This window comes from Eubalaena glacialis, chromosome 10 (genome assembly GCF_028564815.1).
Source record: "Eubalaena glacialis isolate mEubGla1 chromosome 10, mEubGla1.1.hap2.+ XY, whole genome shotgun sequence".
NCBI classification, from domain to species: domain Eukaryota; kingdom Metazoa; phylum Chordata; class Mammalia; order Artiodactyla; family Balaenidae; genus Eubalaena; species Eubalaena glacialis.
In genome coordinates this window covers 66,633,233-66,647,332 of record NC_083725.1, presented here as the reverse complement: position 1 = coordinate 66,647,332, position 14,100 = coordinate 66,633,233, and the positions used below count along the sequence as shown (strand labels likewise).

General features: G+C 47.7%; 1 long non-coding RNA gene across 1 annotated transcript; it reads right to left on the bottom strand.

The window, feature by feature from the left end:
- Nucleotides 1-815: 815 nt before the first annotated feature.
- LOC133099273 (uncharacterized) lies at nucleotides 816-5,078 on the bottom strand. Its single transcript, XR_009702313.1, has 4 exons — nucleotides 4,985-5,078; nucleotides 2,784-2,853; nucleotides 1,551-1,800; nucleotides 816-990 (listed from the first exon to the last, which is right to left on the bottom strand). It is a non-coding gene; the product is annotated as an uncharacterized LOC133099273 (long non-coding RNA).
- Between the last annotated feature and the right edge of the window lie 9,022 nt (nucleotides 5,079-14,100).

Here is a 14,100-nt window from a genome sequence, read left to right as displayed (position 1 = left end):
AGAAGCTTCAGAGTATGATGCTCAGGTGTGGCTGAGCCCACCTGGCTCTGGTGCAGGTTACCCGACCCTCACCCTTCCATCTTCTGTGGCTGCCTGCTGTGCCTCCCACTCTCCCACCCCATTCACCCATGACAGGATCCCGCCAGGGCCCGCACAGCACCATCCCTCTTCCTCCCATATCTCGGTCAATCTGGGAGCAAGTTGAGGGCAGTGTCTCCTGGGACCCATCCTGCCTGCACAGAGCTGGGCTTCTCACACTGACTGTCTACCAGAACTCATCACTTTCCAGGCTCCCTGGACCCACTCCTCCTCTCTCCCTTGACTAAGTCAGAGGTTGGGGCTACATCTTTGACTGCTTCCTTTCTCCCCAGCCTCACATCCCTTCATCCACCTAAGGAGCACTCACTAGGTGCCCGGGCACTTTATTTCATTAATCCCCCAGGCTCCGGAGAGGCGCTATCCTGATTCCCATTGACACAGAAAACGGAGCGTCTTAGATGGTTGGTGACCTGCTCAAGGGCACACAACTGGAAGCGACAGAGCTGGGCTTTGAGCCAGGGCTGTCCAGCTCGGCTTGGAGGGCTCAGCAGTGGGCAGAGGACAGACTCCAAGTTATGCCTGCTTGAGTGGGAGTGGGACACAGGGAGGAGCTTACCTGTGTCTGGCTGGGGTGACTCAGAGGGCTGCAGGGGAAGGAGGAGGGCTGTTCCTGTTACCTAATGCTGTGTACTCAAAACTTAGTGCTTGAAACGGTGACATTTATTTTGTTCTAAAATCTGCATTTGGGCAGGGCTCAGAGGGGATAGTTCATCTCTGCTCCACTTGGCATTACCTGGGATTGCAGTCTGGAGCTGGAATCATTTGAAGAGTCATTCATGCCTAAGTCCAGTGGTTGAAGCTGGCCATTGGCCAAGACCTTAACTGGGGCTGTTAGCCAGAGCACCAGTAGTGGTCTCCCCATGTGGCTTGGGCTTCCTCACAATATGGTTGCTGGATTCCAGAGAGAGAGAGAGAGAAACACAGAGACACAGAGATGTTCAGAGAGACAGGTGGAAGCTGAACTACCTTTACAGATTTTGGCCTGGGAACTTATGTAATGTCACGTCTGCCACATTCTCTGATACAGTCACAGAGTTCTGCTTAATTTCAAGGGGAAGGACAATGGACTCCATTTCTTGTTGGAGAACGGCAAGTTTTCAGTATGTGGATCTGAAAATATTCCTGAGGCCATTTTTGGAAAATAAACCCTTCACAGGGACCTTCTCTTCCGACCTCTCATCAGTAGTCTCACTTCCCAACCTGGCAAGGCACTTCCAGAGGCTCAGTGGACAGTGCCCCTCTCACCCCAACTTTGGAAACTTGGTCCTCGGTGGTGGGAGGGGGGAGAGACAGTGAATGGCCGTTTCCTGGGCACTTTCTGCATGCCAGGTCCTACCCCAGGCACTTCCATGCCTATTACATTCCATCTGAACCATGATCCTACGTAACGGGCCATGCAGCCCCCCATTCTGTGGGTGAGGAGACTGAGGCCGAGAGAGGTGAAGACTTACCAAGGCCACAGGGAGGCATCAGCGAGGCTGGGATCTGAAGCCGGGTCTGTGTGGCTCAAAAGGTCCTGCTCTTGCCCTGCACCAGCTGTCCCCAGGTTCAAGATAAGGAAGTGGTGATAGGGTGAGGGATTAAGAACATGGGCCTTGGATCAGAGCAACTCGGGTTCTCATCGAAGCTCCCTGACCTTGGGTGGATTGCTTCATCCCTCTGAGGCTCAATTTTCATATCTGTCCAATGGGACATCTCAGACTTTAAAAAAACAAACCAATGAAATAAAATAATCTCTGTTACAAGCTTGGCACACCCTCTGACACATCATGCGTGGTACCCAGACCACCCAGCTCTCCCTCGACTGGACCTGCTCATCTGTGGGCAGAGCCAAGCTGTCTGGGGAATAAGCCTTCTGCCATTCACCAAGGGGGAGCCCCGGGCTCCTGTTGGCTATTTTTAGGCCTGTGTGGGCAACCACAGAACCACATGTGGGGTTTACCACTGCCTGGCCAAGCCCAGAAGAACAGGAAAACACTTCTGATGACAGAGGGGGGGCATCTGAGGTCAGGATGGACCTCAGTCCTTCCCAGCATCTCCAGGCTGACTTTGGACAAAGAGTCTCTCCAGGTCTCAGTTTCCTCATCTGTAAAATGAGGATATCACAAGCACAATTTTGGTGCTGCTTACCGGGTGCCAAATGTGGATCTCACATGATTCTCGCTGTGAGGGGGCTGGGGGCACAGAAGTTGCTCAGATAGAAGAGGGACAGGAGGGGAACAAGGGCTTTTCATCGCTCTGCTCCCAGCCTCCCCAAACAGCTGGAAGAAGTTCACGAGGATTAGCTGAGATTATGGATATGGGTGTGTTTTTTAAACTGTAAACTGGACTCTAAACTGTAAACCAACAGGCCCAGAGACAGCCTAGGCTCAGTTCCATGGAGACCCCTCCCCAGCCTCAGCCTTCAGCCACAGCATTCCCATTTACTCATCTGTTTTCCATGGGTGGGGATCCTTGTAAGATTTTATTTTGCCTCTACTACCCAATAAAAGGCTTTGAAAGCCACTGAGGGGTGATCTGAAAACGGGAGGTGGCAGTGACACTCCCCAGGGCTCAGAGTGAGGGCTGAGGCCCCAGGTGTCCCAACCCCTATCGCCTGCCTGGCCCACAGCTGTGGCCCTGGGGGCCGCCACCCAGTTCTCAGAGGAGCCCAAGCCTCAGGCCCACGCCCCTTCTTCACTCACATGGGACCTCTGACGATGTCACTTTTCAGGTCCTGGAAGAGTCACCAGCCATGGTTAGGGCTCAGAAGCTCTGTATTTCCCAGGAGGAAAAGAAAGAGCAACAGGCTATGTTCGTGTGTGCACATACCTGCAATCATATGTACTCATACGCACCACACAGATCACACAAGCCTGCTTCATGCACAAATTCACTTATGCACACACATTTGTAGATCTGCACACACATGTTCACACAGGCACACAAAAAACACTTATTCCCACAGGCACGCATATGCACACACGCACGCCTATCCATATTCTTACGTTAAGATGCACCTACAGAGTATACACAAACCTTACCCAAAACCCACACGCACATCTCATACACTCATATGGATTAACAGAAACGCACAAACATGTATTTATGCAAAAAGCACAAATATGCACAAACAGATGCGTATTCACACACACCCAATCGTCATACACTTCCATGGATAGACAGGTACCTAGACTCAGTATACTCACACTGTGAAAGCTTGTATACAAATGGATGCTCACACAAACACCCGCAGTCCCATACAAACCTGGGTGTGCATATACATTTCATTGACACTTATTCATACACAGTAACAATAAACTCAGGTATATGAGCATCTGTGTATACAGAGCAAAACCACACATCACAGCCGTCCACACGTGCATGTGCAAACACAAACACCTACCCTTGCACGCACACACACAAGCTCAGCAGCACTACACACCAGTGTACACACTGACTTTTCTGGCTCCCTTGCTGCTGAGCGATTCTGCAAAGGTACAGAGATACAAGCACCTAGTTCCACCTCACCTGAAAACCCCCAGGCCCTGGGTGTGTGGGAGGGTGAACCAGATGCCCTCCGTGCAGGGGGCACAGTGGAAAGTATGACCCAAGTTGACCTTTGCAGAGAGCAAAAGTGAGGGTTTTTTCCACCCTGTTACCTCACTGTGTTGGGGGTGACCAGGGCCACCATCACTAATCCTCCTCCCATGAGCCCCTCAACCCTTGAGGACGTTCCGGTCCAACATCAGAACTCCATATCCTTAGTTAACTCAGCAATTAACTCACCGACACCTGCCCCCACTCTGTGCCGGGCGCTGGGCCGGGGGTTAAGGGCAGAGAAAGCAGCTGGACCTGGGCCCTGCCTACGGGGCTCACAGTCAGGAGGTGGGGTGATGGGTGTGATCAATGGGAGGCTCAAGATCAAGTCCCTTGAAGTGTATTCACTTGACGATCTATTTGCCAAGGGATCAATCTTTCAAAAGACTGATTTGCTGAACATACCAATTTATGTTTGTTAATTTCAGGGTTTTTTTTTTTTTTCAGTTTAAAAGTATACAGCAATTTTATTGAATGGATTGGAATTTGTTTTCATCTTGTCTTCATAACAGTATTTTATTTTATTTTATTTATTTATTTTTAAACATACTTTCTAGTAAATGTTTTTATTATTTATTATTTTTTAATTTTTGGCTACGTTGGGTCTTCATTGCTGCATGGGGGCTTTTCTCTAGTTACAGAGAGCAGGGGCTACTCTTCGTTGCGGTGCGTGGGCTTCTCATTGCAGTGGCTTCTCTTATTGTGGAGCACGGGCTCTAGGTGCGTGGGCTTCAGTAGTTGTGGCGCGTGGGCTCAGTAGTTGTGGCACACGGGCTTAGTTGCTCTGCAGCATGTGGGATCTTCCCGGACCAGGGCTTGAACCCAATGTCCCCTGCATCGGAAGGCGGATTCTTAACCACTGCACCACCAGGGAAGCCCATATAACAACATTTTAAAGAATGTTCAGATGGTCAAAAGCTTAGGGTCAGGGGTGGTATAGCTTAAAGAAAGCACTTAATATTTGTAACTGGAGAAGGACTTTCTGGGGACATCCAGTTCTGCAGCATGACAGGCTTTCTGGGACCACCTGACCTGCCAGGTGCCATGTGACCTATACCTGGATTCTCGTCTGATTTGCTCTGTGATCTTGACCGTGTCCCTACTCCTCTCTGGGCCTCTACCGCCTCACGTACAAAGAGCTCACTGTTAGGGCCCTGCTGACATTTGATGAGACCCTGGAGCTTCCTGTGGCCTCCATCTCCCAGTGTGGCCGGGATTTCGGCTGCGGCCACCAGAGAGGATGCTGATTCTGCTGGGGGTGACCCCACTCTGCTTGGAAGTCAAAGTTGTAATAGTCAACACTCACCCATGTAGTATTGGTGCCTCTGTCTGAAGTGTGACATTTCTGGGTCCTGTCTCCAGCTTCAGGCAGAGGGGCCTAGCGTGCTCGGGGTGGGGAGGTGGGGAGCACGGGCTGCAGAAGGCGGGGCCCAACTAACTTTCCTTTCCTGGTAACACGCTTGCTAACCTCATTTCCTTTTTCTGAAGGGAAATGCCATTGACATCACACAACTGGATTTTCAGCGAGGCCAGATGAGAACTCGTGATCTCTTTGCAGGCAAGAAGGATGCACACTTGGGCTGGGTGGATTTGGAGAACCCCTGATCTGAGGCTTCAGAGATGGAGACCCCTGGGCCAGAAAGGGGCAGAGATACGCCCTGGGGTCCACAGCCGGACAGCAGAGCTAGGGCCAGGAACCAGCCCCTGCCTCCCAGCCAGGGCTCTAGAATGAGGCAACTAACCTGCTCCCTCCACCATCCCATTTTTTTTAAATTAATTAATTTATTTATTTATTTTTGGCTGCGTTGGGTCTTCGTTGCTGCGCGTGGGCTTTCTCTAGTTACGGCGAGCGGGAGCTACTCTTCATTGCGGTGCGTGGGCTTCTCATTGCGGTGGCTTCTCTTGTTGTGGAGCACGGGGTCTAGGCACGCGGGCTTCAGTAGTTGTGGCACACAGGCTTAGTTGCTCCGCAGCATGTGCGATCTTTCTGGACAAGGGCTCGAACCCGTGTCTCCTGCATTGGCAGGCGGATTCTTAACCACTGCGCCACCAGGGAAGTCCCTCCACCACCCCATTTTAATAATGGCACGAACATCCACCAAGCTGCCCAAGCCTGCTCAAGCACCTCCTCACTGCGCTATGCAGCTCCTCCAATCTGTCCCCAGGCCACGCCCCAGCTCAGGCCTCCTGGGCTCTGTGTAGGACCCCTGCCCAGCCTCTGCTCGGGTCTCCCCACACTTATTCAGGCCTCTTCCTCCAATCTGTCCAGTTGCTTGGGTGACATGGCTAAAACACAGCCCACGATGTTACTCCCCAGCTTAAACACTCCCGGGGCTTCCTGGCCCGGCATTCAAGGCTCTCCATGACTGTCCCCATCTTCCTCTTAGCCACTCTCCTGACATGCCCCTTTGCTCCCTCAGTGCAGAGATTACTTGCCCTCCCCAGATTACGGAAGCTTCTTGCACTTGCTCATGCTCTTGCCTCTACGGGAACTCCGCCACCTACATGCACATTCCTGCTTGTTCACTCCTGAGGGAGGTGCAGCACTCCAGGATCTGCTCCCATCATTGCCTCAGAGGAAACCGATCTCCTTGGTTGATGTGTCTGAGTCCTCCTCCCTACCTCCTTAAGGGAAGCAAAGACATTTTATTGTGGAAAATTTCAAGCATGCACAAAAATAGAATAGTACAAAGAACCCTGCGTACAAGGCCACTCTTGTTTCATTTCTATCCCCCAACACCTCCCCCACTGGATTATTTGGAGCAAATCCAAAATATCAAATCACTTTATCTATAAATATTGCAGTATGTATTTCTAAACCATAAAGGCATGACCAGAATACCATTATCATATGTCTATTTTCATAATATTTTAACATTATCATCAAATATCCAGTCATGTTTAAAATTTCCCAATTGTCTCATAAATGGTCTTTTAAAGTTGGTTTGTTCAAGATCAGGATCCAAAAAGGTCCACACATTTCACTTGTTTGTTGGGTCGCTTATGTCTCTTTCAATCTGTAGATTTCTCCCCCTTCTCTTATTTTTCTCCTGTTTATTTGTGGAATAAACCAGGTTGTTTGTCCCCTGTCGTTTTCCACATTCTGTACTTTTCCTACTACATCCCCCAGTGTTGTTTAACATATTCTTCAGTCCCCTGACTTTTCTATAAATTGTCAGTTAGACCTAAAGACAATTAAATTCAGATTCAAAGTTTTGGCAAGAATACTTTATAGGAGGTGTGTGTACAGTAGTCCCCCTTTATCCACAGCGGTAAGTTCCAAGACCCCCGGTGGATGCCTGAAACCTTGGATAGTACTGAACCCTAGGTACACTATGTTTCTTCCAATGCATACATACCTATGATAAAGTTTGATTTATAAATTAGGCACAGAAACTGAATATCCAAATTGCCAGCATCACTACTCTTGAGCTTTGGGGCCATTATTAAGTAAAGTAAGAATTAGTTGGACACAAGTACTGTGATACTCGTGACAGTCGGTCTGATAACACAGACGGCTGCTAAGTGACAAATGGGCTGGATGATTCACATCCCGGGCAAAATGGAGAGGGATGATTTCATCATGCTACTTGGAACGGTGCACAATTTAAAACTTATGAATTGTTTATTTCTGGAACTTTCCATTTAATATATTTGACAGCAGGTAACTGAAGCTGTGGAAAGTGAAACCATGCATAAGTGGAGAGACTACTGTCCTTTCCTCAAAAGGCACATAGTATTTCATTGTCTGTCTTTCTGCGCTGCTAAAAGACTTTGATGTTCATTGCCTAGATCCACTATTTTGTTAGAGATTTGCAAAACAATGATATTTTAATTTTACTTTCTTCTTCATTTATTAGCTGGAATACTTCTATGAAAGAAACTTCTCTCATCAACTCTGGTTTCTCTGAGGTACCATATACTTAGGAAAGGCAGGATAAATGCTTGATGCTTTCCTCTTATTTATCAGTTTTCAGAATAATGAGTTGATTCCCTAATATTCTCTAAAGGTGACCAACTGGGTTTTGCTTGTTTTGGTTTTGGTGTTTTTTTGTATCATTATTATATCATAGTTTTAATGTATTTGATATGTTTTAATCTGTTACAGTTATTATCCTTGTTATCACTCAAATCGTCCCAACTTTGGCCAGTGGGGATCTCTTTAATTGGCTTCTGAGTCCTTTTGAACAGATCCTAAGTAGTGTTTAGTAGCTTCCTGACTTTCTGGTATGACAAGATGTCCAGGTTTGTCTTGTACATTTTCTGCCCAGATCTGGAGTCAGCTATTTATCCAAGAAGTTTTGGTTCTTTAAGTGAGAAGTAGTATTTAGAGACCACAAATCTGGATGTTAGGGGTGCAATGCTATTTGGCTGGTCATTATGTTTAGGTTATTCCAGGGTGCAGAGCTGGGAAATACTTTTTTTCTTAAGAAAATTCACACCAAGAGTTCATATTGATATTTTAAATAAAACCTAAGACTATAAGACTTTTACTTAAATTCTTTGATTTTACATTATTGTCTCTTTTCACTAATGCTGAAAATCTTGCTTCCTACGAACATTAACATGATTACTGATTCACTGTTTCCTACTTTCTCTATATATTATAAAAATGTCAGAGTAGCAATGTCATTACTTTTACAAACAATCTGATGACTGAAAACACCTTATGATTTGTTTGCAGTTCTTTTGTCCTTAGAACATATATCCTACTAGTGATGTGCAGTCAAATCACCACATTTCTAAATCACTTGAACTATTTCAACTGTGCATGGAGAAGCCATCAACTCAAAACACAGATTCATTAATTTCATTTTGCTTTTGATTTGGGGGGGATTGATTTTGACTTTTGTTTTGATTTAATTTTGTTTTATTTTTGTGTAAAGCATTTATCTGGTTCCAAAGGTAATCTGCAAAACGAGGTATCTTCAGAGAAGTCTAGCTTCTACCGCCACTTCCTTTACCCTATTTCCTTCCTCCTCCAATAGACAACAGTTTAAATTTTTTATTTTTTATATTTTAACTGATTTTCTTAAATTAAAGAAAATATGTGTGTTTTCCCTTCACTTTCTTTGATAAGTGATAATGCACTATATACAATTTATTCCACTTTGCTTTTTTACTTAAGATTGTACCTTGGAGATTATGTCATCACAGCATCTAGAGACCCTCTTCATTCCCTTTTCTAGCTGCAGAGCCATATACTGTGTGGCCAACTAATCTCTATTTGTGCACATCTTAGTAGTTTCTATTACAAATGGTGCTTCTTCCATCAATAGCTTTATGCATGCATCTTGTCTTATTTTTGCCAGTTTATCTTTGGGATAGTTTCCTAGAAGTGGGGTTGCTAGGTCAAAGAATAAACACATATGTAATTTTTCTAGAAATTACCAAATTCCCTCCCTATAGGGCTTGCACCATTTTGTATTGCTTCCACACCACGTATGAGAAAGCCTCTTTTCCCACAGTCTTGCCAACAGAGTATATTGTCAAACTTTTGAGGTTTGTCAATCTGATAAATGAGATATGGCATCTTGGCTTAGTTTTAATTGGTATTTCTCTGATTATGAACAAGGTTAAATATCTTTTCATATGTCTACGTTCTGATTCACTTTTGGGTCCCTAGTGACATTTGTGTCCCTGGCACAGATGAGGTCCTTTGGAGAGATTCCTAGAATGAAAGAAGGAAGGAACAGGTGAACAAACACATGAAGAAAAGTCTTGAAGAGGGTGGTTGACTTGCACAAAGTCACATGTCCAATTATCACCAGAATCGGAACTGGAATTGATCTCTTTTTTTTCCCTTGTCTAATTTATTTTTTCTGTCTATAAAATGAATAGAAGTTTATAGTATAAGTTTTCTGACTATAAAATGAATATGAGTTTATAGTAGAAAGTTTGGAAAGCACAAGAAAGTATAAGCCAAGGAAAAATTTTAATCTTTCTACCCCAAGTCAACCATTTTTAGCATTTCAGTCTATTTCCTCCCAGCCTTTATGCATTTTTTCCATTTATGATCACACTACATATATGGTTTTGTATTCTGTTCTTTTTCACTTAACACTTTTCCATGTTAGTAACGACTCTTTGCAAACATAATTTTAATGGCTGTACAATATTTCACTCTCCGAGTATATGTTAATATATTTAAACTTTCTATTATTGCTAGACTTCTAGATAGTTTCCAGATTTTTGCTATTATAAATAAATTCTTCCATGTTCATCATTTTTTTCACATTCTGAATTTTTCCCCCTTAGGATTTGATTCCTGGAAGTGGAGCTCCTAGAATCCCAACACTGAGTTCCAAGTCCAAGGCTTTTCTTGGCTGTGCTCAGAGGACAGTCTTTGCTAAGTTTTGCCCCTGTGACTTCCTATAGCCCCAGGCTAGTGTCTAGTGTCTGTGCTCTGAAGCAGGGACACACTCACACCCAAGTCAGATCAGAGGATGGGCCAGGCTGGGAGGGATGGAGCCCACTCAGGATGAGGAATCAGAATCTCCTGCCATTCGCCCTTGAGCTCCTTGCCTTCCCAGAGCTATTGACAGATAACTTTAACCAATAAGAGGAAACCACACACTGGCAAGGTCAAGCCTGATGGAGAGTGCAGGGCAGGCAAGGTCAAGTCTGGTGGAAAGTGCAAGCAGGTAGGGACGCTGAGCAGACGTGGTCTCTGCTTTGGAAGGACTCACCATCCAGGGAGCAGACATCTGGGGTCATACCTTCCCACCCTGAGAAGGGCTCCGTGATAGACTCTAATACAGCACTGTTCACTACAGAGGGATCTGGGAAAGCTGCCTGGAGGAGGCATCAATTGAGTTTAGTAGTAGGGATTATAGGTCTTACCTGACAGATGAGGTTGGGCAGTGACCAATCCTGAGGGGCCCTGTAAGCCAGGTTACAGATCCTGGATCATGTCCTATGCAGTGAAGCAGGGGGATGAGGATCAGGTCTGTGTAAAGGACGATCCCTCTGGCTGCTGTGTGGAGGGCAGAACTGTGGATGGGAACTGGACAGACAGTTAAAGTGAGACCAATACCCAGGCAAGAGACCATGAAGCCCAAATCAGAGCAGTGGCCATAGGGACAGAAAAGGAGGGCCAAGATAAGAAACGCCAGGTATATAGTCGATACTCAAAAAAGAAAACGTTATATCAATTTATGACCTTCCTGTAGCCTATGGGAAAGAGTGCTGGACTGGGAGTCGAGGTACCTAGGTTCCAGCCCCAGATCCTTGTGATCCAGAGCAAGTCTCTTGCCTATATCTGGGCCCCAATTTCCATTTTTGTACACCAAGGAGGTTGTAACACGTCATCTCCAGGGGATCTTATGTTCTGAAAACTCTTTGATCCTAAGGCTGCAAAGTAGCCGAGGTCCCTGGAGGAGAGAGGAGGGAAAAAGTCAGAGGCTGAGCAGAAAGGGCAGCCGGGGCTGGGGTCTTGGGGTCCAGGCTCTCTGTCTCTCCGCCCCATCAATTTCGTAGGCTGAATGTCAGTGGGGCGGCTGGGCCGAAGCCAGAGGCCAGCTGCAGGGAGGGAGGAATTGTCTCTGGCTCGAGGAAGAGAGAGGAAAGAATGCAGAGTTTCCAAAAAGCTGTGAACAAGTCATCCACTCCGGCTGGGTGCCCAGAGGTTTCGCAACTGTCCTGGGGCCTGAATAACAGAGCGAGCCAACACGGGAGGGCGGCTCATTCCCCTTCCGTGCATCAGAACCTGCACGATGACGAGGGTCACTGAAGACGCCTCTGGCTGCAGGTAAGAGAAAACCCTGCCTCCAGAGCTTCTAAATATAGCAAGGAAATGTATCAGCTCTCACGCTGCAAGCCCAGAGAGGGTGGCTCTGCTCCAGCAGCAGCTCCTGGTACCATCAGGAACACAGGGTTTTCTATTTCCCTCTTGTCCTTGGCTGGCTCCCTTTGTGGCCCCATGACAGCTGCCAGTGACAACAGAGGCTACACGTTTCTGTGTGAATGTCCCGCAGGAAAGTGCAACAGAGGACTTCTCTCCCAACCCTGAACTAAAGTCCTTTTCTTTGGTTTGAATAGGACAACTTGGGTCATGTTTCCAATCAATAACGGTTTCTCAGGGAATGGCATGTGCTGATTGGCTTAGATTAATTGAGATCTAATGTTAAACCTGGGGGTTGAGAGAATGAGCAGAATTGCGGTCCTATAAGGAAGAGATTGGGGAGGAGTTGCTGGATGGGCAACTAACACGTCTACAGGATGATAAACCTCTGTTCTCCATCAGCTCATCCAATCCCCACCCAGCCTGGGGGTCAGCAGGATGGGTGTCCTCTCGAGGTGACCACTGAGGTCCCCGAGACATAGAAGGTGGAGTGGCTTGCTTGGGCCACACAGTGGGTAAGTGGCAGAGCCTGAATTGAGAAAAATAAACACATAGCAAACACAGAGCAGACCTCCAGCTGCCAGCCTCGAGTCAAGGTCCTCTGGGCTTCCACAGTGCCTGCCCCCAGCGGCTCTGTCTCAGAACCCACCTTGCAGTGTGGACGCGCACCTCCCTCTCCAGCCTGAGCAGGCACGCGCTCGCTCACGGTGTGAGGCTTCCCAAGAGCTTAGGGATCCGAGGCCAGGGGTGTGGGTTTGAATCTTGACTTCGAGCTTCTGTGTCCTCCTCTGTGAGATGGGAGTGTGAACCCCACCTTCTCCTCTTGGCATAATTGTTGGGGGAGTGAAATGAAATGAGGACATGATGCTTTACTAATTCTGAACCATCAGGTTTTCCATCTCCTGGTGGAAAATGGTCATTCCATGGGCCTCATCTTCACTAAAAGACATCAGGAAACAGGGAGCCAGAGGGACCACCAATGAGACACCCAGACATGGATCCACTTGGTGAAATGCATAGTTTGAATCCATCAGTTGATAGATAAGGAGATCTGTCCAGAGAGGGGCAGTAACCAGCCCAAGGTCACACAGGACTAGAACCCAGGCCCCTGGCTCCCAGCCCTGTCCTCCTGCACCAGGTCCCACAGGTCAAGTGAGGTCCAGTGCCTGGCCTGAGGTGGCGACGGCACAGCTGCAATATGGTCTGTGCCCGCCAGCACGTCCCCAGGTTTCTCGGGGGCCATTCTTCAGGGGTTCACTGAGGCGAGGCCACACTTCCCCTCTGGCGGCTTCCTGTTTTGGCCAAACAATGACTCTTGCCGGGACCTGGTGCCAGCTGGCTGCAGCTGTTGCCAAAGCGTTGACTTCTTGCATGCAGAAAGGGGAGATCCTGGTGCCCCCAGCAGGGAACCCCACACTCAGACGTGGTCTTTGGGCCCCACTGAATTCAGTAATCCCTTCATGCACTGATCACACGCACATGTGCATGTGCATTTGCCAGGTTCCATCTGGGTATCCAGAACACAGAGGTACATCAGACGAGAGTTTAGCAATTCTGCAAACATTTACCCTCTGCCTGTGAGGAGTAAGACATTGTACGAGGTACCAGTGATGCAGATATGAATAAGGTACACCCTATAAACTTGATGACTGATGCATCTATTTGTCCTCCCAGGGCCTTGCAAGAGCTCTGAGTTGGTTGTCAGTCATTTACACGCTTGTGTGAACTAGTGCAAACAGCTCTTTCCTGACGGAATGTCTCAGGGCACATGGGGAAGGGTGTGAGTAAAAATAATAAAGATGAAATGTTTATGATGGCTTTTTTCAGTAGGTGAGAAAATCAAGATTCAGACATGCAAAGGGACTTACTTAAGGTAGGGAATGGAGCCAGGACCTTGAGCCAGGCTTTCAGAGTCCAAGCCTGGCACACCAAGGTACTTCAAAGAGCATCCAATCTAATGTGGAGAGTCACAGGATTGGAGATACAGTGGGAGCGCCCAGGTGCACATGGGGTAGGGGTGCTTGTTGCTGAATAAAATCTGTGGGGGAGACTGGACAATGGGAGGGAAATATTGAGTGCTCTCTATGTGGCAGGCACCTAGCCAGTTGTCACTCTACAGATGAGGAAAATGAAGTGGTGAAAAACCTCCCTGAACATCTGGAAAGCAGCGCAGCTGGCACTTTCACCCAGGACCCACACTGTGCTGGTCGTTCTCCAAATGCCCCAGATCTGTCCTCTGTCCTGCTCTGTGTCCCGGGAGGCTGACTTCTGTGGATGCTTCACCTTTCTGTTGGGTTCGGCCAATGGGAGGCTATGGCAGGTGGCCAGGGAGGGAGGAGAGAGAGGTCAAAGCATCTGGTTCCCCTGCTCCTCCCTGCGTGCCCACAGTGCTGGCACCACCGGCTCTGGGAACATCACTGCCACCCAGGAAGGTAACCGCTTCCCACTGTCGCTGGTCTGGGTGCTCCCCACCCTCTGTTGGTTCCCTTAGTCTGCCCATCCTTTCAGTCATCTCTCTTCAGCGCCTCACCTTGAGTGGTGCAATTTCCTGCTGGAATCCTGGCTGGGACCGAGCTGGA